The 24,911-nt window shown below is 44.6% G+C and overlaps 1 protein-coding gene across 11 annotated transcripts in view; it reads left to right on the top strand.

Moving 5' to 3' along the window:
- TLN2 (talin 2) overlaps positions 1-24,911 on the top strand; it is a 496,539-nt gene that overhangs the window by 177,486 nt on the left and 294,142 nt on the right. The window contains exon 1 of one of the 11 annotated variants that reach the window (XM_027553837.1): positions 3,795-3,813. The exons of 9 other annotated variants lie outside the window; for them this stretch is intronic. The gene's annotated coding sequence lies outside the window, so the exon portion shown is untranslated. Of the gene's footprint in view, positions 1-3,794; positions 3,814-24,911 lie in introns of those variants that run through there. One more of the 11 variants, XM_027553839.1, reaches the window with a different exon arrangement.

Genomic DNA, 24,911 nt, shown 5'->3' with positions numbered 1-24,911 from the left:
TCTTCACGACCCAGATAATCACGATGGTGTGATCACTGACCTAGAGCCAGACATCCTGGAATGTGAAGTCAAGTGGGCCTTAGAAAGCATCACTACAAACAAAGCTAGTGGAGGTGATAGAATTCCAGTTGAGCTATTCCAAATCCTGAAAGATGATGCTGTGAAAGTGCTGCACTCAATATGCCAGCAAATTTGGAAAACTCATCAGTGGCCACAGGACTGGAAAAGGTCAGTTTTCATTCCAATCCCAAAGAAGGGCAATGCCAAAGAATGCTCAAACTACCGCACAATTACACTCATCTCACACGCTAGTAAAGTCATGCTCAAAATTCTCCAAGCCAGGCTTCAGCAATATGTGAACCGTGAACTTCCTGATGTTCAAGCTGGTTTTAGAAAAGGCAGAGGAACCAGAGATCAAATTGCCAACATCCGCTGGATCATGGAAAAAGCAAGAGAGTTCCAGAAAAATATCTATTTCTGCTTTCTTGACTATGCCAAAGCCTTTGAATGTGTGGATCACAATAAACTGTGGAAAATTCTGAAAGAGATGGGAATACCAGACCACCTAATCTGCCTCTTGAGAAATTTGTATGCAAGTCAGGAAGCAACAGTTATAACTGGACATGGAACAACAGACCGGTTCCAAATAGGAAAAGGAGTACGTCAAGGCTGTATATTGTCACCCTGTTTATTTAACTTATATGCAGAGTACATCATGAGAAATGCTGGACTGGAAGAAGCACAATCTGGAATCAAGATTGCCAGGAGAAATATCAATAACCTCAGATATGCAGATGACACCACCCTTATGGCAGAAAGCGAAGAGGAACTCAAAAGCCTCTTGATGAAAGTGAAAGTGGAGAGTGAAAAAGTTGGCTTAAAGCTCAACATTCAGAAAATGAAGATCATGGCATCCGGTCCCATCACTTCATGGGAAATAGATGGGGAAACAGTGGAAACAGTGTCAGACTTTATTTTTCTGGGCTCCAAAATCACTACAGATGGTGACTGCAGCCATGAAATTAAAAGACACTTACTCCTTGGAAGGAAAGTTATGACCAACCTAGATAGCATATTCAAAAGCAGAGACATTACTTTGCCAACAAAGGTTCGTCTAGTCAAGGCTATGGTTTTCCTGTGGTCATGTATGGATGTGAGAGTTGCACTGTGAAGAAGGCTGAGCGCCGAAGAATTGATGCTTTTGAAGTGTGGTGTTGGAGAAGACTCTTGAGAGTCCCTTGGACTGCAAGGAGATCCACCCAGTCCATTCTGAAGGAGATCAGCCCTGGGATTTCTTTGGAAGGAATGATGCTAAAGCTGAAACTCCAGTACTTTGGCCACCTCATGTGAAGAGTTGACTCATTGGAAAAGACTCTGATGCTGGGAGGGATTGGGGGTAAGAGGAGAAGGGGACGACAGAGGATGAGATGGCTGGATGGCATCACTGACTTGATGGACGTGAGTCTCAGTGAACTCTGGGAGTTGGTGATGGACAGGGAGGCCTGGCGTGCTGTGATTCATAGGGTCGCAAAGAGTCGGACACAACTGAGCGACTGATCTGATCTGATCTGATCTGGTGTGTGCGCTTAGTGTGAGCAGTTAGTGTGTGCATGCTTGTGATTGGGTCATCTGTGTACAAGTCATATTTCCTGATAAATGATAAGCTGCTTAAGGATGTGCTATGGCATCTTTGTTTGTTTTCTATCTCCACTCTCATCCTCATCCCTGAATACCTCTGACAAGTTCAGGATGTAGTTCCTGATTCCACTTGGACTGCTATGAATGAACATCCCCTTGCCCTTCTGCTCATGATGTGAACCAGAAGCCAGGTTGGGAGGAGTTTAGAGGCAGGATTCCCCAGCAGCCTGACCTGCCTCTTGCTTTTCAGCCTGTAGGCCAGTTGTTAACCAGAGAGCACTAAGTAGCCTACCGCGGGGGATTGCTGTATTTCACTAGGATCACCAAAAATCAGGGCAGGAGAGCTCGCCAGCAGAACCTCTCCCCGTTTTGCGTGGGCTACAGTCTAAGCGACTGAGGCCAGCGGATGTGGCTGCAGCCCAAAGGAATTAGAATGAAGTCCTGTTCACAGAGGGATTATCAACTTTGTCCTCCATGTTCAGATATACCCTTCCTGTTCTTCCTGGGCAAGGTGGAGTCCTTTCTCTCCTAAGGAGTGCTCTCTGGCAAATCTGACCCAGAGTGAGCTGTGCTGCCCATTTCTGAGCCAGACTTTGTGTATTATCTCACTAGCATTTTCTTGCAGCTATGCTGCCACATTCTGCAGTTTTTCCAGTAAGAGATTTTGTCTTAGCTCTGAAATAGCACTGTATACACATTGGGCAGATATTTCAGGCAAGGGCCTTTGGTTGTGGGAGAAACCCGTTCACATCAGTTTGGTCAGCGGGGAAGGTTTCCATGTGTCGTCTTGGACTTCACAGGATGGGAAGAATAGGATGTCCAGGGCTCAGGGGAGTTGGGCTGAGACACTCAAGGTGCTCTTCTGGGCTCCCTCATCTCTGAGCCTAGCTTGAGGTGTCCTTGATCCTCTTTTCATGCACTTGAACTTGCAAGGTCCAGTCCTGGCTTTTCTGACTTCTAACCTTCCAACCTCCCTGCTAGGGTTCCATCAGAATGACTGGGGGATAGTCTAGGCCAAAATTGGCTTGTTAGAGCCAGATCACCTAAATGTTACGTCCCTGACCTGATGATGGATTAGCTGCCTTAGGTTCAGACCTCCACCCCTGCCCCAGAAAGGCTTTGTTGGAAGGGCAGGAGGTTAGGTAGGCCTATGGTACTTGAGGTTGGACAAACCACAGGATAGGCCTTCCTACGTTGCTTGAGTACTTACTAACTAATGAAATGATTTATTCTTTTTGCCAATTCTAATATTTGCTGCTTTGAAATGAAATTTACCTATAAATTCTGTCTTTCCTTGTAAGAAATGTCAATCATTCTGGAATCTATCTTCCTACTGGCCCTTGACCCTGCCCTGCTCTTCAGCCTGCCCTAGGGGTTGGATCCCAGCTGAACTGCATAAGGAAGGCGGTCAGATAGCATTACAGTGCAGCTCTGCCATTCCTGCCAGGAGGAAGACTTTGCAGACTTTGCAAAGATGTGATGCACAGATAGGGCTTGGTCTCCTTCATCCCCTCTCACTAGCTGAATGCAGAGATGTACCAGGCCTCCAGGTCAGGAGGCAATGAGAGGCTCTGCGTACAGCCCGGGAGTGTCCCTTGGGCTCGCGTGGTTCTAAATCGAGAATAAAACTGATTTGCCTTTCCAGTTGCACAAAATGTCCCTGCTTCTCCCACCTTCCTCTCTTTTTTTTTTTTCCACCTTCCTCTCTTGAGTAGTGAATGAAAAAGAAATCATCATTCTAAAACGACTGAGAAGAAAAGAATGCGCTTGCCTGATTCACAGAAGTGGGTTTCTGCCTGTGCTGTGCATTGCGGCTCCATCAGACCCCTGTGCTACTTTGGAGTGGCGGGAATAACAGGGCTTACACCTAATCAAGGAACAAAAATTCCAAACAAAAGCCCGGGTGGGGTTTCCTGAGCAGGAGCGAGATATTGTAGTAAATGGGAAGCCAAGCTGGGCCGTCCAATCTCTGGTCTGATTGCACAAATTACAGCAGGGCCCTGTTTTCAAAGGAATGTGACCCGCCCCACCGGGCCCCTCCTGAGCGGGTGTGTCTGTGTTTCCTTAAGCCCTCTCCTGAGCAGCTAATGCGTTCACCAGAGGAGCCAGAGAGAGCATTGTGCGGAGTCATTCAGAGGCCCTCCTTAGGGTCTCTGCCAGGGGACCATTTTCCAGGTGAGTTTACCTTACGTCACAGTCCTCCAGGGAGTCCTGTGGCTGAATGCCCCACCCTCTCCTGCAGAAAGTGCACACAGGCTTCTGATATTCCAGGGACAACTGCCTCCATCTCCAAGCACCAGTGAGCCAAACACTTTGTATGGGGTGGAGGAAAATGTTTATATAAAAAAGTCTCTTTTCTTGCAAAAGGGTGCCATTCTCTGTGCTCAGGTCCAGTGGCCTGCTGCTGTCCTCAGTCTGCAGATCAGCTGCCTCATGTTCTAGAATATTCCCAACCCTCTGGCTTGTGGTTTTCCTATTGGGCCAGGTTCCTATCCCCTCTCAAGAACTTCCTGTTTGCAGTATCCCACCACCCCTTCCCCCTTTCTTCTCCTCTCTTCTCAATCTGCAGATTTAAACATCCTCTCCCTTGAGAAGCCTCCCCCTACTCCTCCTTCCTGTGCTGACCCCCCAGTCCCCACCCCTCTGTTAGATGCTGAGGACAGTGTTTTATGAATCTTCAGTTTGGTGATTCCTGCTGCATCCTAGTGGTTTGGATGCATTTGGTCTCCTAATGATATGTTCTAATTTTATTTTTCTCTAGAGCCAATTTCAGCCCCATATTACATAAATATGTTTCTGTGATACCCTTGACAACTTCTGATCTTAAAATAGTGTTTTTATTGAAACCACTTTGGTTTGTTTTTACCCATCTGTCTTATCTCTTGGAACTTACATGTGCCAGGAGTGTGGTAACTATGCAGCAAGGGGTTGCTGAGACAGTTGCCTGAGTCCCAATGTCTGGGTTGCAGGACTTTTTTTTTTTTTTTTTTTAACTTTTTATTTTGTATTGGGGTATAGCTGATTAATAATGTTATGATGGTTTCAGGTGGACAACAGATGGACTTAGCCATCCGTATACATGAATCCATTCCCCCCAAACTCCTATCCAGGCTGGCACATAACAATGAGCAGGGTTCCTTGTGTTATACAGTAGGTCCTTGTTGGTAATCCAGCTTAAATATAGCAGTGTGTACACATCGATCCCAAACTCCCTAACTATCCCTTCTTCTCATCCTTCCCGTACCTGGCAACCGTAAGTTCTTTCTCTTAGTCTGTGAGTCTCTTTCTGTTTTGTAAGTTCATTTATATCATGTCTTTTTAGATTCTGGATATAAGAAATATTATATGATATTTCTCTTTCTCTGTCTTAGTTCTCAGGATGACAGTCTCTGGGTCCATCCCTGTGGGAGTGGTCAGTTGCTCAGTTGTGTCTGATCCTTTGTGACCCCACAGACTGTAGCCCACCAAGCTTCTCTGTCCATGAGATTTTCCAGGCAAGAACCCTGGAGTGGGTTGCCATTTCTTCCTCCAGGGGATCTTCCTGACCCAGGGATCGAACCTGCATCTCCTGCCCTGACAGGTGGATTCTGTACTGCTGAGCCACCTGAGACTCCCTCTAAGTCCATCCATGTCGCTGCAAATGGCATCATTTCTTTCTTTTTTAATGGCTGACTGATCCTCCATTGTATGTATGTGCCACATCTTTATTCATTCTTCTGTCGATGGACATTTAGGTTGCTTCCGTGTCTTGGCTATTGTGAATAGTGCTGCTATGAACATTGAGGTGCGTGTATCCTATATGTACCCCATCTTTATCCATTCTTCTGTTGATGAACATTTAGGTTGCTTCTGTATCTTGGCTATCATGAGTAGTGCTACCATGAACATTGAGGTGTGTGTATCCTTTGGAGCAGTCCTCATTTTTAACTTGTGGTTTGTGATGGTCACTGCAGAATAGTGAGGGTGAAATGCAGTCACGGAGATGGTGGTGCCCAGCTCTCTGACCGCTCCTCCCTCTGTCTGCCCCTGGGCTGGCCTTCCTGAAATGTCCCTTCTGAAACATCATGGCTTTCTGCCCCCTCTTGCACATGATACCCAATTGCCGTGGCCCTGGTCGTTTTCCAGAGCCAGCTCCACCTAGCTCCCATGGGAAGCTCCTTATGAAAAGGTTCCTTCTGGTTCCCCTACCAGTCTACCCCCAGAACACTCTGGATGAACCCCACAGCCCTGCCACTGTGTACCTCATTATGTCCTAGTCCTTTGTGTTTGGGTCTTTCCTCCCCTGGATTGGGAGGACAGCTCTATAGCAGAGGCCTGGCATGACCTCTCCTATGTTCCTATCACCTAACCAAGTGCCATGCAGGCAATTCCTACTTCTTGAGCCAATAAATTAGTTCGTAGGGAACATTAAAAAAAAAAAACAATATACACATCTTCAGTGATGGTGTTAGAATTTTTTAAATGATTGCACACACCCTAATACTGTCAGAGGTTGAAGCTGTAAACAGGTCCTGTCCTATTTCACCAGTGAGGAAGGGAGTCTGAGGGCCTCAGAACTGTAGCCACTTGATTTGTAGGAAGCATGATGGTGACAGAGACCTGCGTCTTAAGAGGTTTGCTTGGTGGACTTTTCCCCACTAGGGGAAAGTCCTGTAGACTCAGTGGAAGTCACATTCTAGTAGGAATCAGGCAGCCCAGCTTTCTGGCTTTATTGTGGGGTTGAGAGTCTGGTCTCACAGTAAAAGCAAAGATGATTGGATTGGCTATTTCCCATGATGGCAAACTACTCCCACCCACCCACTTTAATCTCTGAAGATTTCAGACCTAGATGAGAAACTTCTGTGACCACTTCAGGTTTTGCCTAGGTTGGCCCCATCCTGGATTATATGCCTTATAGATTTTCTTACAAATCACACTTGGATGTTGTTTTTCCTGAGCATGTTAATTTCTCAAACTATATAAGATGCTGCATTTTTCCCACTGACACATATGTGCTCAGAATTGCTTATAAATATCCCCTCGTCACCTGTGCAGTTAGCCTTATACAGCAGAGGTGCCTGTCTGACCTGCTAATTGGTGTGTGTCTGCTTACTAGAGCTTCAGCAGCAACCCCAGACAGGCTGCTAATAAGTGTTAAAACACTGCGGGTATGCATTGGGTGAGGTCCCTGCTAACACTCAGGGCACAAACTTCCCCTTGACTTGCCATGGTGAAGAAAGTTCATAAATATCATTTTGAGAAGTGTTCATAATATTCTTTTGGTGCAGTAAAAATTTTCATTAGTTTGGAATAGCAAGAAGTCACCTAACTTAGAATTCTAAGGAAAATTTGAAAGCATTAAAGTATCTTCACAATAAATTGCTTTAGGCTGACAGATGACATGCCTGAAAGAGCTTTTTGAAATATGATCGGCCCCAAATTTAAGACATTATTGCTCAGTAGAGAATTTCAGGGGAATCTGTGCCCAGGGGTATGTGAGCAACAATTAACATACCACTTGTTAATGAAGTGCTTCTGGATTGCTGGAGGGGCACTTTCTGGCAACAGTTGCACCTTTAAATTCCTTACATAGCTGTATATTAATCCCGAATGAACTTGGACCTCTTTTGATTACCCTTGCTATGCTAGTTTTTGTTGTTCAGTTACTAAATTGTGTCCGACTCCTTATAACGCCGTGGGCTGTAGCATTCCAGGCTCCCCTGTTCTTCACCATCTCTCAGAGCTTGCTCACATTCGTGTCCATTGAGTTGGTGATGTCATCCAACCATCTCATCCTCTGTAGCTCCCTTCTCCTTTTGCCTTCCATCCTTCTCAGCATCACAGTCTTTTCCAATGAGTCGATTCTTTGCATCAGGTGCCGAAGTATTTGGAGCCTCAGCTTTAGCATCAGTTCTTCCAGTGAATATTCATGGTTGATTTCTTTTAGGATTGACTGGTTTGAGCTCCTTGCAGTCCAAGGGACTCTCAAGAGTCTTCTCCAGTACCATGATTTGAAAGCATCAATTCTGTGCTCAGCCTTCTTTATGCAGAGTAATAAACATGTGCCCTCTTGGAACCTGCATCCCAGTGGGAGACAGGAAGACCACACCAAAAAAAAAAAAAAAAAGGATTATTGTAAGAGGGAGAACACTTTGACCAGATCTCTAAGCATCTTAATAGACAGAAAAAGGCCCTTCTTTCGTTGGGGGAGTTAGTTTCTCCTTAAGAAACTGGGGGAATGTCTTTGCATTTAAAAAGTTACAGTGTAAGTGGCTGACATTAGGTTTCAATTGCTGAGGCATCTGTTTCAAAGACATCCATCTCAGCATCTCAGATGAATCTATTACTGGTTGCATAACAGTTACCAGCTAAACAATCAGACAAAAACTAGGCTACTCCTTCCACTAAGGTCACCTTTTAGAGAGTCCTGGGTAACCTAGGTAACTGACTGCTTGAGTGACCCCATTTTTCTCTTCCTGCACACTAGTTCCTCCTATGTGTTAAATTCACCAATATAGAGTGAACTCTTCAAGTACTAGTCACCTTTCCCCTCCACTCCTTTAAAGACAGAACCCACATCTGTACTTCCTCTCTCTTATCTTAGGCATGCCCCTTTATCTTTCAGGACCTGTGACTAATAAACCTTGTATTTTCAGTTTCCCTGGGGGGGGGGGGGGGGAAACGGACGCGCCAGGGTGTGGAGCTCTGAGGTGGAGGGTGTAAGGGTGCTTCTAGGAATATTAAGTAACGAGATGTGCCTGGAAGGTGGGGTGCACAGGGTCGGTGGGGGAAGGGGCTGTGGAAGCTGAGGGCCGAAGGTAGCACTCACTTGTGGAGGGTCCTCTGTGTCCTTCTGAACAGCTGCAGCAGCAGTGGGGAGCTCTGGGAGCCTTATCTTTTATCTTACCTAGGAAGTTCATTTTTCCTCTGCTCTCAACATTGTCATTATAGAAAATGTGTGGCAAAATTAAAAAGTAAAAGAGAAACACCTAGAGCCCCACCACTCAGGAAACACTTGTATTTTGACTGACTGCCTCTCAGATTTCTCTTCCATGGGGTGGGTTGGTTGTGGTCATGCCATAAGTACATTTAGCTTTCTGGTTTTTCTATTTATTAGAGAGTAAGCATTTTCTAAAAATCTCATAAACAACATTTTTTTTTCCTAGCTAGGTAATTAATATCCAATCAAGAGAATCAAACCCTGTTAATAACTTAGCCCCTTCTTTTGGAACATAGGGTTGTTTTCAAATTCTTGTTAGGGTGAAGAAGGAAGGTTTATTTCATATATGTCTTCATATATGAAAGCATTTCTGCATGTAAGATTATTCCATGATGATAGATTGCCATCACTGTGATTGCTGGCTCAAGGGACCAGGTATTTCAAAGGTGTCTGAAGTGCACTGTCAGAATGCTTGGCTGAAAGAAAGCACTGACTGAAAAGGTAGTAAACCTTTATGTGTCCTCGAGATTCCTGGAACTTTGGCAGAGGGTGGATTTGAGCACAGAGAGGCTGGAGTCAGAGCAGTTAGGTCATGTGGGCTCCCGGAGGGCAGTGGCATTGCCGACAGAGTGACGGGACCTTGCTTGAGTGTGAGGTGCCTGCCTTTATGGGGATCATTAACTTTAGCCAGAGCCAATGTCATTTTGTAGGTGAAGATGACACGCGTTGAGTTAGGACCTCGGGAATTCCCTCTTCTCTGGTCCCCTATAGTTCTTACGACAAAACCGTTTGTTTATACTTCCCTATTCTTGTCTGGATTTTCTCTGAACCCCTGATACCTGGCATGAGCGTTTTTATGTACCTATTATTGTTGAACACCATTAGGTACTGGGGTCAAGGGAAGGGGCCTGGGCCATGGCTGAGGTTCAGGCTGGGAAGAACGGGGACCTTGCCATAGTGGGGCTTAGGCAGGGGGCCCTGGCAGGGAGCACGCTGGAGTGGGGTGGGGTGGGCTTAGTACAAGCCTCTTGCATGCAAGGGAGGCAGAGCAGAGTGGCCCAAGGCTGAAGACATGCGCTCTGGAGTCTGCTGCAACTCACAGTTCTGGCTTCTCCATCAGCTAACCCACAGTATGGGGGCAAACTGCTCAAATCCCCTCAGCTTCAGTGTTCTCAGGAGGTGTACCAATAGGGCCAATGTCTTTTCAGGTGCAACACTAAATGAAAATTTTCAGGCTTCTTAAGTGGCTCAGGGGTAAAGAATCTGCCTGAGATGCAAGAGACTCGAGTTTGATCCCTGGGTTGGGAAGATCGCCTGGAAAAGGAAATGGCAACCCACTGTAGTATTCTTGCCTGGGAAATCCCATGGACAGAGGGCCTGTTGAGTTACAGTCCATAGGGTCCCAAAGAGTCAGATACAACTTAGCAACTAAACAGCAGCAACATATGCAAGAAGTACCAATTTAAAGAAAAGGCAGAAAATGATGCAATCAAAACTCAAAATAAGTAGTAACCTGGGTGGTATGGCCAGTGGGAAGTTCTCAGGAAGTGTCAGGAAAGGTGGTTGATGATGAACAACCCTTCATCTGAGGACCCTCAAGGTGGTGGGTGTTTTTTACACCCCCACCCCTGCCCCCCGCCCAAGTCCCTTTGGGAGGGGTTGTTTCTTGTCAGTGGTGCTCTGCCCATGACAGATGGAATCACTTTCTTGACTTTCTGCAGAGCTCATCCTTTGGAAAACATCCTTGGCCTGGGCTTTCAGGGCTGAAGGCATATCCTCAGCCCTGCCTACCTGAACTTTTCACAAGTTTCAGGCAGAAGCTTCTGGAATATGCCCAGGTGTACCCTGACCTGGCCACTCTGAGATGCTAAGGCTGGCCAGGCCCAGTGCTGGGCCATGGAGTAGCTTCCCAGGACCATGTTAACCAATTACTGCAAGTTGAGTGGCTTATGTATGAAGGAAATATATTTTTTTCTCCGCCCTTCTGAGTTCTCAGCTGAGACCTCCTATAATAAAAGATTGACAGGAGAAAAACAGAAGTTTATTGACATGTATGCCTCATGTGTAATGGGAGATACACGTGGGGTATAATAAGTAACTCTAAGAGGCAGAGGTAGAATTCTGGCTTAAATACCACTTTATGGAGTTCTCTAGGGAAGAATACTGGAGTGGGTTGCCATTTTCTCCTCCAGTGAACCACATTTTGTCAGAACTCTTCACTAGGGCCTGTCCATCTTGGGTGGCCCTGCATGGCATGACTCATAGCTTCATTGAGTTACACAAGCCTCTTTGCCACGACAAGGCTGTGATCCATGAATGGGATCACTGACTCAACGGTCATGAATTTGAGCAAACGCTGGGAGATAGTGAAGAATGGAGGAGCCTGGCGTGCTATAATCCATGGGGTAGCAGAGAATCGGACACAACTTAGTGACTAAACAACATCATCTTAATAGGGAAGGGGGCTGGGGATCTGTTTAATACATGTACTTAATAGGGAAAGAAGCAGGGAGGGTGTATTTCCTCTCCTGGGTGCTGAAACTCCAGGGGTAGGGATTTACAGTCCAGTTGCTTTTGGAGGTTTATCTTGAGGCAAATAAGGGCAGATCACAGAAAGCATCTCCCTGCATTTGCTGTTTCTCCCTTGCCTACAGCTGAAAATAATCATTATACCAAAGCGGCATATTTTGCCACCTTTCATTCACTACAGCAGAAATGTATTCTTTAATAGTTTTGGAGGCCCGAAGTAAAAATCAAGGTGTTGGCCGAGCCATGCTCCTTGGAAGGCTCTGGGGGAGAATCATTCCTGACCTCTTCTCATTTCTTGTGGCCCTGGGCATTCCTTGCCTTGTGGCTACCGCACTCCACACACAGACCTCTGTCTTCTGTGTCTTCTGTTCTGGCTCCTATAAGGACACTTCTTATTGGATTTAGGACTTCCCTGTGTAGTCCAAGGGTCATCTCAGCTCAGTATTGTCAGTATCTATCCGAATGTGTATCTGTAATCTTTTTCCAAATCAGGCCACATTCACAGGTTCCCACAGTTAAGTCACGGACTTATCTTTTGAGAGGCCAGTATTCAGCCCTTTCATGCCGAGGTTGGGTGTGAGTTCTCTTGAAACGACCAAGGGTCTGCTCTGACATGGCCTCTGCACCCTAAGGTTATGCACTCTTGGGGCAGGGACCTCTGGTCTGACTTTCTGGGTCTGGTGCCTGAGCTCCTTCCCAGAAGTGGGGAGATTGAGAAAGAATCCATCAGAGCCCACATTAGTCCAGGCATGGGAGATTGAGAAAGAACCCATCAGCAGGCATGGGTGCTCGCTGTTGCCAGGATGTCAGAATTGCCATCTCGGGCATACCTTCTGCCCAGACGTTCTTGAATTGGATAGCAGTTGGAATTCATGTGTGGCATTGGTATAGTCTTTAGTCCAAAATCTCTTGGCTTCTCATGTTAGCAGGTGAACTTGGTTGGTAGTAATTATAGCCACAGTTTAATTTAAGTATTTATGTATGTATGTATTTATTTATGACTGTGTCGGGCCTTAGTTGCGGTGTGCAAGGGCTCATCGAGGTGTGTGGGCTTGTCTCTAGTTGTGGTGCTTGGGCTTCGTTGCCCTGCAGCACGTGGGATTTTCCCCAACCAGGGATTGAACCTGCGTCCCTTGCATTGGAAGGTGGATTCTTAACCACTGGACCACCAGGGAAGTTACCACAGTTTAATTTTTGCGCTAAAGGGGCATGAATGGCTGTGAAAAATGAAGCTCTGTGGCCCGTGGGAGAAAATCTGCGATTGTGCCCTTGAGGTGCAGCTGAATTTCAGTTACCAGAAGTATCTATTATATAAACAGGTCACTTATGCAAATGTAAATAATAAAAATCAAACAAGGAGAGAATCTTTGACTAGTCACCATGGAGGTCGGTGTGGGTTGTATTTCTGGGTTTACAATCAAGATATATATATCGTTTCAACTGGCTATAAAACTGCAGTTGATGGAGCAGTAATTAGGTGTGGGTTCTCCTTTCTGTCTCCTTCAGGTCAAAGTGCCGTTAAATTATTTGATAATTGTAGTCCCTCTCCCTTCCCTCTCTGTGTAGTTTGCCTAATTTCACTGCCATTCTTTTTCTGCTTCTCGAAGGTCTCCTGTGCTGTTGAGAATGTTATCAGGGTTGCCCTGTTGATAGGAACTTGTTTCCCAATGGTTTCAAAGGGGTTGCATCCCAAAGCTGAGGTGGTTTTTAGAGACGGCTCATCTGTTAGCCGTATTCTCTCTTCACCACCCATGAGCAAGGATGTCAGACTATTCCTCGGCTCTATTCCAAGTGTGTCAACAGCCAATTGCTTTCCAGTTCACCAAGGGCAGAGTAATCTTGAGTAAACATGGCCGTTGGAAAAGAGCAAATATTGGTCTTGGCAGTTGTAGTCTCTCGAGTGTCTGGTCCCTCTCGTGTTAGTGGACAAAAGAAGAGCTACAGCAGAGGGCATGGCATCAAATACCGCATCTGGTTGAAGAACAGTGGTAGAAATATGTAGATACAGAACTTGCAGAAGGCAGTCGCATTCTCCTGCCCTCCCTCCTCTCTGAACAAGTCTGAATCTTCCTTTCACTTTTCATTTTCCTTGTTTAAGCCTGGTCTTCTTAACTTGAGCCCATTGATATTTAGGCCAGATAATTCTTTGTCGTGTGGAGTAGTCCTATACAGGGGAGCATGTTGAGCAGTGGTGTCCTTGGCCTCCACCCATCAAACGCTGGTAGCACCTCTCCCTAGTTAGTTGTGGCAGCTAAAAGTGTCCAATCCAAACAATGCCAAGTGTCCCATTACCTGGGGAAGGGGGACAAAATCACCCGAGGCGGAGAAACACCAGCTTAAGCCGATCCTTTGCAAAGTGATAGCACAAAAGGAGGCTTTCCAGGTGACGCTAGTGGTTAAGAATCTGCTTGCCAATGCAGAAGACACAAGAGACGCAGGTCCAACCCCTGGATAGGGTCCTGAATTTGATGATGGAAAGGATAAAGGTATGTGTGCGCTGGGTACGGAGGAGTGGTGGTTCAATTTCTCAGCCTTGACTCCTGTTTTTTGCGAGTCCTTTCAGCCTAGTCGTGCTCAATCTGGTCATGATGTGGGTCTCACACAAGTGAGGCCAGTAGGTCGTTGATCAAATCGACGTTATTGACTGTTAGCTTTTAGAGCAGGCTTATTCCCTGACTTGTTGCCATTCCTCTGGTGGCTTTAAGACGGGGATGCCAGTCACATTGAGGATGCCTGACATTTGGCATCTTTCCATTGCTTGATTCCTCACCTGGGCAGCAAAGCATGACAGGAGTCTATTGCCTATCAACGCCTGTGAATCAGTCAAACTTACTTTGTGTCATCGGAGGGGAAGGTGCCGAACTTGGATGTCAAGGTGACACATTGTTTGGGCAGATGTATTTCCTGGATCTTCTCAAGCGTGACTGCCTGTACGTACAGCTGGCTAGTTGTGCTTCCTTAGAAAACTTACAGAAAAGACTGCATCCCTATGAAACTGTTGATCTGCCTCTAAAGCCAGAGGCATTTCTATCATTTAAACATACTTTCAGAATTTTGAGTGTGTTGCAGTATTGTTATCAAAGGAACACAGTTAGGTTACAAACAACGTACTGTGCCTTCATGTAGTGCCTCTCATTTATTTGTTTTTGTTTTTTAATCGGAATTGGAAACATCTACAGAAGCAGAAAGCACAGTAGGAGCTCCACTGTACCCATCCCCCCCTTCAGTGATTATTAATTCCAATCTGTTTTGTTTCATCAAGATCTCCTTCTCCACTCACTTGATTAGTTTAAATACTCCACATTGCATTTCATCTATATATATTTCAGTATGTAACTCTAAAAGATTGAAGCTTTTTTTTTTTCTAAACATAATTATCTTCTCTAAAAATAAATGAATCAATGTTAAACCTAAAAGTGCCTTTGTACTAAATATCTGTTGCCTTTGGTTGATATGTTTCCTCGGTCCCTTTTGCTCTGCTCTGGGCTCTTCTTCTGGAGAAGGCAATGGCAACCCACTCCAGTACTCTTGCCTGGAAAATCCCATGGATAGAGGAGACTGGAAGGCTGCAGTCCATGGGGTCGCTAAGAGTCAGACACGACTGAAGTGACTTAGCAGCAGCAGCAGCAGGGCTCTTCTTCGTCTAATCATGATATTCAAGGGCAGAACAGATTGGAAACCATCTTTCATTCTCTTTGTTTCCAGTGTATGGATACATGAAGGTGTTAGGCCTAGTGCCTGGCCTGGCAGAAACATAGTAGGTACCTGCTTGTCTTCAAAGTCTGTGAGTTCTTCCTTTCAGGTTCTCTGGCTTGTACCCCATGGGGTACAGTCATTTTCTCAAGGAAGATACTCAGCTGGCAGGTACCTTAAATTGCTCTGTAGCTTCTCCTCAGCACACATGTGCTCTTGGGTGGGCCTGTAAGCCTCCCGTCTCCTCCCCTACACTTAAATGAAGCCTTTCAATCTACTCACTGCCAATTTTTTTTTTTTTTTTAATTTTTATTTATTTATTGGGCTGCACTGGGTCTTTGTGGCTTTGCTTGGGCTTTCAAGCAAAAGTTGCAGCGAGCAGCAACCACTCTCTAGTTGTGGTGTGCGGGCTTATTGAGGTAGCTTCTCGTTGCAGAGCACAGGCTCTAGAGTACGGGCTCAGTAGTTGTGGCAGATGGGCTTAGTTGCTCCGTGGCATGCAGGATCTTCCCAGACCAGGGATCGAACCTCTGTCCCCTGCATTAGCAGGCGGATTCTCAACTACAGGACTACCATGGAAGTCCTCTGCCAAACGTTTCTATGCCAGAATGTGTGGTGCAGCCAGAGATCTGGAAGTCCCTGAGAGTGGAGTACCTAGTGACCGAGCAGTTTCTATGAGTGACAAAGCTGAGCCTGGAATGCTGCTTGCTGACACTTTGATTCCAGGTTCTTTCATAGCCCCTGCCTTTCCTTAGTCACTGTTGCCCTGGCAGGACATTCCTAGGGGTCTGGAGGAGGGGTCGACTCCCTGCTACCACCTCCCAGTTGCGCTTCCTGCAAGTCCATCACCTCTTGCTACCATGCCCCTCCTTGCCCAGTGGCTCCTTCCCCACCATGTGCAGTCCCTGGGGCTCAATGCCAGGCATCCCCCAGGAGCTGATCCCCCACACATGGGCCTTCCCACCTTCCCAGGCTCCTGCATGGTTGGCAGCTCCAGCCCCCACTGCAGGTGTGCCCTTTAACAACCCAGCTGACCCATGACTGGCTGTCTGTCAAGGCCTTTCCTTCCAGTTTCCATAACCACATCCCAAGGCAGGTGTTGGTTTACCAGATAATATAGCAGCTCTCTTGAGAGTTTCTTTGCACCCTGGTGACACCATGAATCTCCGTTCTTTGACCTCACTGAAACCTCCCTATGGAAACTCCTCCTTTCCTCCCACTCGATTAGAATCCCCTGCTCACACTTCCTCCTTGACTGGGGACCTGAGCTTGGATCCGCATGCCCTTGCCCTGGGGCTTGGAGAATGCAGGCTCCCTCTGGGGACTCCGCTTGAGGCTGGCGCCTGCACACACTAAAATCCACAGCCACTTCTCAGCTTCTTCCCACAGGGGTGTCCTTTTAGGAGCCCCTGGTCCATGCACTCAGGTTCCTCCGGGAAGCACGCAGACCTCACCTTGCTTGAGTCCCCTTACTCCAGCTCCTCCTTGGCATTCACTTTTTTTTTTTTTTAATTTAATTTAATTTTTTAACTTTACAATATTGTATTGGTTTTGCCATATATCAAAATGAATCCGCCACAGGTATACATGTGTTCCCCAGCAAGGTGAAATGGCACTCACTTTTCATAGAGAACACCCCTCCTATCCCACATAGAGCACGGAGCTCCCTGAGGTGCCCCCTGGCCCACTTCCCTCCTCTCCCGGCCAGTGTCCAGTGTGAAGAAAGAGCTCTGGGGCAGAAGCAGCTTCCTTTGCCCCCTCCCCCATAATTCCCTTTCTCCAGGAGTCCCCCTCCTCCTCTGGGCTGTGGCTTCTTTCCTTCCGTCTACAAATTCAAATCCCTGAGTTTTTTAGCATCAGAACCCCATATCCCCATAATCCTGAGGGATATCCGTTATTAACCCTTTTTGCAGATGAGGATACTGAGGTTTAGAGGGGAAGTAATTGGCTGGGCATGAACAGCTGGTGACTACTGGCCATGGGGCGGGTGTGTGGATGCTGACTCCTTGCTCAGCCCTTGACCTTGGGTCACAGACATGGGGAGGACTCAGCCTTCTTAGTAGCCTCTCTGTGGGATGACCCAGTGCTTAGAAATGGAGTCTGAGACTGATTGTAATTGAAGTGACAGTCAGTGCGAGTCATTTGATGCTTAAGCTGCTTAACTCTCTGCTCCTTGATATTTTGGGTACCATCTGTCTTGTCTCACTTGTGAATTCTTTAGAGGCTGCCTCTTCAGTTTTCTGTCCCTCAGAACATTTTGCATGTGGTTGATGCTTACTAATGAGCTCCTTACTCACCTAAAAATTTTTGGCTTTTAACTTCAACCTAGAAGGCTTTTTGAAAACACCATTACTTGATTTCCGTGCATGTTTAATGAACACTTGACATTTTTGTTCAGTTGAGTTGTAATCATTCCACATATGAACTTTAGTTTGTTTATAATTTAATAGTTAATCAGGACCCATCACTTGCATATCATATCACAAAGTGATTTTTAATCCATGGCATTTTATTTTATTTTTAAAATATGTAAATATTTTTAAAGTGCAAACTAAGCTTTAAAATGTATAAAGGTATAATTTATAAGCTATAAAATGTGACTCTTTGCTGAGTCTCAAAAATTTAAATAACAGGCTGTGAACTGAAACGGCTCAGAGTGAGAGACAAGAAAAAATACTACCAATGCATATAGACTAACAAAACAACATTTAGACTAACAAAAGCAATGATACTACTCTAAACGCTTCCAGATAGAAATAGCAGATCTTTTACAAAGAAAGAAGCTTGCCATCAGACTTTTCTGTTTGCAAAAACACAGTTGAAAAATAAATTTTTAAATGCTAAAAGAACTTTTAACTTACAATTTTCCTATCTAGCACAGTATCATTTAAATGTTAAAGTGAAAAACAATACAAGGGCAAAATAAAAATAAGTTCAGGTATATGCCCTCAAAATCGTACCACTGAAAGCCAGCATTGAAAATATTTTTGCAGTAGGTATTCAAGTAAAAGAGAAATAATCCCAGAGATGTTGCAGGATAGGTAGAAATTAGGGCTTATCAGTACCTTAGTAAAGTGACTGTTGTTTTAAAACTAAGATCGAAGAACAGGAAAAAAGAACCTCAACACTGTGATAGGATTGGAGAATAATTGGGAAAATAGAAGGCTGAGCACCGAATAATTGATGCTTTCGAATTGTGGTGCTGGAGAAGACTCTTTAGAGTTCCTTGGACAACAAGGAGATTAAACCAGTCAATCTGAAAGGAAATCAACCCTGAACACTTACTGAAGGACTGATGCTGAAGCTGAAGCTCCAATACTTTGACCACCTGATGCGTAGAGCCGACTCACTGCAAAAGACGCTGATGCTGGGAAAGATTGAAGGTAGAAGGAGAAGAGGGTGACAGAGGATGAGAAGGTTGAATGGCATCACTGATTCAATGGACATGCACTTGGGCAACCTCCAGGAGATGGTGAGGGAGTCCTGGCATACTGCAGTCCATGGGATCGCAAAGAGCTGGACTCTGCACTTTCATTGACTGGGTTTGATTCCTGGTTGGGGAACTAAGATTCTGTAAGCTGCATGGTATAGCCAAAAAAAAAAAAAAAGAAAGAAGAAGAAGAAGCTATAATTGAAGAAAAATGGCACTGTATTGTAGAGGTAAAAATATTACAGAGTTGTTGCAGGAAGAAGGATCCCTTCTGGGGCCTGAAACTGGGCTCTTGTCTAACACTCAGAAATGAATTGTCCGAGGAGACACATGTGCTGATAAAGCATGAGATTTTATTGGGAAAGGGCACCCGGGTGGAAAGCAGTAGGATAAGGGAACCCAGGAGAACAACTTTGCCATGTGGCTCACAGTCTCCGGTTTTATGGTGATGGGATTAGTTTCCAGGTTGTCCTTAGCCAATCATTCTGACTCAGAGTCCTTCCTGGTGGTGCATGCTTTGTTCAGCCAAGATGGACGCCAGAGAGGAGGATTCTGGGAGGTGGTTGACATGTGGTGTCTCCTTTTGATCTTTCCTGAACTCTTCCGGTTGGTGGTGGCTATTAGTTCCGTGTCCCTTACCAGGACCTCCAGTCCTAAGACAACTCATGCAAATGGTTACTATGGTGCCTGGCCAGAGTGGGCGGCTTCAGTCAATGTGCTTCCCCTAACAGTGTTATAGACCCTAATCCTAGCTGTGTCTTGGACATAGTTCTGCCTTACTCACCCTCTTGTAAGTGGTGGTTTTTCCTTCCCAAAAATGTAGTTTCTGCTCCCTTTCCCCTTCATTACCTTATGCCTCCCAAGTCCTACACATGAAGAATGAGATGATCAGAAAATGAAGGATTCTGGTGGGTTGGTTTAGATTAGTGTTTCTGAAAGGAACCATCATAATTTAATTTATAATTTGTTTTGGGCTGACCGACTTTTGTGTGTCAATAAAAAAATACAATAAAGATGAAATATTTAAAACAGACATAAACTATAAGCACTTTTATTTTTATTACATTCAACCAACATAAATACTTTGTCAGATTACTATAAAACTTTCCAAATGTTTACTCTCGATTTCTGTACTTGCGTTATTGCAGACCAGTCACAAGCTAGTTGTGGGCAGACCACCCTGTGGAGAGTGCTGGGCTAGACAGTGGAGGTTTTACTTTGTTCATCAATTTCCATGGAGTCCAGTTTTTTTGTTAAACTTTTTTGAAATTGCTCCAACTTATTCTGATCTCTGCTGATAACAAAGAAACACAGCTAGGAAGAGCTGTAAAGTCTACTGACCTTCAGAGGTCAGGTAGAATGTTTGACTTTAAAAAAAAAATCACTGTTCAACCCTATGTTTAATCAGATGTTCATTATTTCATCCGTTGAAAACCAGTAGAAGGCAGATAAGTGGCTTTCCTCCTTCACATTTATGGAGTGTACCTAGCTCTCCTTTGTCTTATAGTAGAAATGTGGGTTTGAGTATTTTCTCAGCTGCATACAGTGAAATTCTAATACTCAAGGTCATAACAGCCAGAAGAAATGTTATATTCTGATTGCTAGATAAAAAATAAGGATTGGGAATTGCTTTTTAAATAGCACAGCCTTTAAATGTTTTGACTTGAAGTCTGATGGGGTCTATCTGGTGATTACGTGATATTTTATGCTCAAGGTAGCTGTGATTGTCTTACTGGAACACTTAAATTAAATATTTAAATGTTAATGGGAATTGGCAAGAAGAACCATTAGGGGAAGTATACAAAATAATTTGAAGGAGAAGTCCAAGTAAATTAATTCTAGCTTTAGGCTTGTATTCAAATAACACCAGTTATGGTGGGTTAACATGAAACCTATTTTTGCTGTTGTGAAAAGGAATTAGAATCTAGAGAAGCACTGTACTAGAAATATTGTACAATGCATGTAATTGTAAATTCTCCAGTAGCCACATTGAAAAAGCTGAAATTAATTTTAATGTTTTATTTCATCAAGTACATATGAAGTGTTAACATTTCAAAATGTAATATGGAATTTACTTGTTTATTTTTAAAAGCATCTTTGCTATAGATTTTTTTTAATGCTATCCATAAGTAACCCACATTATTCTTGAATATTTATTTATTTATTTGGCTGTGGTGGGTCTTAGTTATGACATGTAGGCTCTTATTTGTGGCATGCAAGATCTAGTTCCCTGACCAGGGATTTAAGTTGGGCCCCTTCCACTGGGAACACGGAGTCTTAGCCACTGAACCACCAGGGAAGTCCCAGTACAGAATGTATTAACGAGGTATTTTATATTCTATTTTACTAAGTCTTCAAAATTGGTAGACTTTATACACATTGCACGTCTTGATTTGGATTAGCCGCCAGTCAAGGGCTCATTAGCCATGAATGACTAGTAGTCATGTTACTGGGTAGTGTAGATTGAGAACCGAAGTCCACAGTGAGGGAGATAATTTGCACAATTATGTGAGTAGTTTTATATTTGAATTAGGATTTGGTCCAGAAGAATTTCAACGGAATTCATAGTTACCTTAGAGGGGATAGTAGGGGGATCTGGGGAGTCACCCCTCCTCCCAAAATGCATCTGGCTATTTGTATCAGTGATTTTTAGCAGGTCATTTCTGTGGACTAGCTGCTTAGTCTCACCCAGGGGCAGGGAGGGAACTCAAGAATTGCTTTTGCTTATTCCATAAGGGCAGAGACCAGAGGAAAGAGTCAAGCAGGACACTGCTTTATTGTTTCTGTTTTTTATTTGAGAGATTTAATTTATATATATATATATATATATATATATATGGAATGATTTTTTTTTTTAATGCAAGGTTATTATGTAGGAAACTTGTTCCTAGAAGAGACTTTGCTATTTAAATACTGTATACTTGCTAATTCTGTTTTTGGCAAAGAGTAGGTAGAGACTAGGTTACTCTGGGTAGTGAAGTTGGTGCTGGGAATGACAAAGAAACATAGAAAAGGGGAAGTTCTAGCTGTGCCCAAGCAGGGGAACTGTGAGCATCAGAGCCCTCCTGTTCTGATTTCCTCCTTGGTAGCAGAGGCCTATAGGGAGGGGCTGTGTGACTGTCCTGCCCACAGTCGCCCAGATAGCTCCTGTGCTGCTGGGAATCAGAACTCAGGCCTGCTGGGTCTGTCTTGAGTCCTCTGTGTCTTGCAGTATGCAGCAGGGACAGAGAAGACGAGATGGCAATAATGTTAATGGATAAGCATAGAATTTTTCTTTTTTCTAAGTGAAAGTGGCTTTTTGTGCATTTTTCAGATTTAAAAATTGTAGTTTTAGAAAATAGTTATATTGAAGTGGGATAATAGCTGGTATTGCTTCAAAATAATCTCCAGTGAGGGAGATTTGCACAAGGAAATAAGAGGGAGTCTGGACGAAATGAGAGTGACTATGAGTTGATAATTGTTGGAGCTGAGTGAAGAAAGTACTTTTGTTGTTGCTATTCAGTTGCTAATTCATGTCTGACTCTTTGCAACTCCATGAACTTCCCTGTCCTTCAGTACCTCCTGGTGTTTGCTCAGACTCATGTCCGTTGAGTCAGGGATGCCATCCAACCGTCTCATCCTCTGTCGCTCCCTTCTCTTCTTGCCTAAATCTTTCGCAGCGTCAAGGTCTTTTCCATTGAGTTGGCTCTTGGCATCAGGTGACCAAAGTATTGGAGCTTCAGCATTAGTCCTTCCAATGAATATTCAGCGTTGATTTCCTTCAGGATTGAGAGTTTGGTCCGCTTTCTGTCCAAGAGACTCTCAAGTCTTCTCCAGCACCACAGGTCAAAAGCGTCAGTTCTTTAGCCGGCGCTCAGCCTTTTTTACGTATGGTCTGACTCTTACATCTATACATGACTAGTGATGATTACTTAGGGATTCATTATTCTCTTTATTAGCTATTTGAAATTGTTAATAGAAAGCTTTAGGTATTTAAATGGTACATGAAGTTGTAAAAAAAAAAAAAATGCTCTGAAATCCATTATCCAACAGTAACTGCCATTAGCTTGAAAAGCATCTATTGAACATTCCTTTATGTGAAGATGTCTTGAAGAAATACAGGAAAGATGTGAGTCTTGATGTTGCTCTTACAGACATTTTATTCCAGTTCCAGAGCCCAGAGATAACACTTTCAGAGAAAAAAGTCAGTGTTGGTTACAGATGTTTTTTACCCCAGGCCTTATGCTTATGTGGCCCTTAGGTTGGCTTGTGAAGGAGGTCCTCCTTCTGCCTTTTGTAGAGGAGTGGAGTGAGGCTCGGAGGACCCACACTGCTCTCTGCACTTAACATGGGTGTAAGGGAACCAGGATGCCCCTGGCCGTGGGTGACTGGGCACCAGGCTTTGTGTTGGGCACTTGGGCACCTTACCTGTTGGAATAGTTGGACACCTTATCTATTGGAATCATAGTATCTTGTGGAACCAGAATTGGAAGGAATACAATATAATATAATGAATGGCCAAATTATGCAGAGAATCTACCAAGACCCGTGAAAACATAGAGAACAGCAAGAGTAGGGGAAACCACATGGAAGGAAGGCTCCTGGGAAAAGGAGGAGCTTAGAATGACAGGTCAGGGAAAGGAGGAGGACACATATGGCTCAGGAGGATTGACATTCGAAATGTGGTAACAAGAAGAGGAAATTTCAGTGGCAAAAGACTGTTTCTTGTGGAGTATTTTGGTTTTGAATGAAATGTACCAAAATGAATATGTATAGGAGAACCATTGGCCAGTGGAACAAAGATCAGAATGATTCAGCCTTTTGGAAAATGTATCAGGTGGTCATTCATGAAGACCAGATTGCACATAGTAAGAGATATGAGGGCAGCAAAACTACCTTTGAGTGATGAATGATGAGGGATACAATAGCTACTGATCAGTCAAGTGATGACAAGTTCTTATTTATTTTTTAAAAAAGTGTCCCTGATTTCACATTATGTATACCTGAGTAGCTAATTTGTTCTTGATTAGCCAAGCCATCCTCCCAAAAGGCCCCGTGTTCTTATCTGTAATGCCTATTTAAGTTGCCCAGAAGCTAATGAATTTCCACAGTGCACCTTGATTCTTCCTGTTGCTTTTATGGTGCTCACAACACCTGGGCAGCCAGGTTTTGAGAGCTGGAAGAATAAGTGTTTAAACGAATTCATAGGAGTTTAATACTTCTCCTCTACGGGAAGGCCACCCGTTTGCCTAGCCCTGGGATATTCCATCATTGTTGATAGGTTTTTCATTGGCATGGAAATTTACATAGTTTACCACTTGACAAAGTAGTATTCTCTCTGTGTGTTCTTCAGTTGAATGATTTCAGTACAGAAGAAGAAGTTCTTGAGGAGCTAGTACGGAGGAGTAGCCCACAAGTTAAAGATTGAGATGGCAGTGAGAATAACTGTGGGGGAGGAGACTTTCTCAGGGTCACTTCTAGCAGGTTGGATCTCTATGTGGGGCAAGTTCAGCCTCACTGCTCTGTGTACAAGTGCTATCCAGTTGGCCAGGGGAGCCCAGGTCCTCCACCACTGTTTCTGCAGGCCAAGCGCACTTTGTCTCACTCTGAGCCTCTCCCCAGGCTCTGCCATAGGAGTTTCCCTGGCCTCAGTGCTGGGGAAGGGGAGGGGCATCCATGACATCACACCTCACCCTTTTCTTCTTGCTTATTTTATTTTTACTGTCATAGACTTTATTTTTTGAGTACTTTTTGGTTCATAGCAAAATTGGCCAAAAAGTGAGCACAGTTCCTACACGCCCACTCTCCACACACATACATAGCTCCCCCTCCCACCCCATTATCAACATTCCTTCCCAGGGGGTATGTTTGTTACAATTGATGAACCTCCAGTGACAAATCATAACCACCCAAGGTTCATTCTTGGCATTAGGGTCCACTCTTGGTGTTGTATGTTCTGTCAGCTTTGACAAATGTATATTGAGTTGTATCCACCACAATAGCTTAACATAGAATGGTTTCACTGCCCTAAAAGTCCTCTGTACTCTGCCCATTCATCCCTTCTGAGCCCACAGCCTCTGGGGACCGCTGAGCTTTTTACTGTCTCCATAGTGTTGCCTTTTCTGTTGTTGAATGCCATTTGGTTGGAATTATGCAGTATATAGCCTTTTTAGATTGGCTTTTCACTTATGATACACATTTAATATTCCTCAGTGTCCTTTCATGATTTGAGAGCTCACTTCTTTTTAGTGTTGAACAGTATTCCACTGTACAGGTGAACCTTTTTGTTCACATTGGTATCGTCTCTCACCTTGCCTTCCTAAAAGAAATGCTCTGCTGGTTTAGGCTAGGGGTAGTAAGTGATGATGGAGAAGGCAATGGCACCCCACTCCAGTACTCTTGCCTGGAAAATCTCATGGACGGAGGAGCCTGGTGAGCTGCAGTCCGTGGGGTCACTAAGAGTTAGACATGACTGAGCAACTTCACTTTCACTTTTCACTTTCCTGCATTGGAGAAGGAAATGGCAACCCACTCCAGTGTTCTTGCCTGGACACAACCCACTCCAGTGTTCTTGCCTGGACAATCCCAGGGACGGGGGAGCCTGGTGGGCTGCCGTCCATGGGGTCGCACAGAGTCGGGCACGACTGAAGCGACTTAGCAGCAGCAGCAGCCACTGGTTGATGACTAACACTTGCCTCTCCATGTGCATCAGTGAAAGGTTGT

Source organism: Bos indicus x Bos taurus, chromosome 10 (assembly GCF_003369695.1).
Source record: "Bos indicus x Bos taurus breed Angus x Brahman F1 hybrid chromosome 10, Bos_hybrid_MaternalHap_v2.0, whole genome shotgun sequence".
Classification (NCBI taxonomy): Eukaryota; Metazoa; Chordata; class Mammalia; order Artiodactyla; family Bovidae; genus Bos; species Bos indicus x Bos taurus.
Note: the sequence above shows the minus strand (reverse complement) of the source record. Positions and strands in the feature narration are given on the sequence as shown.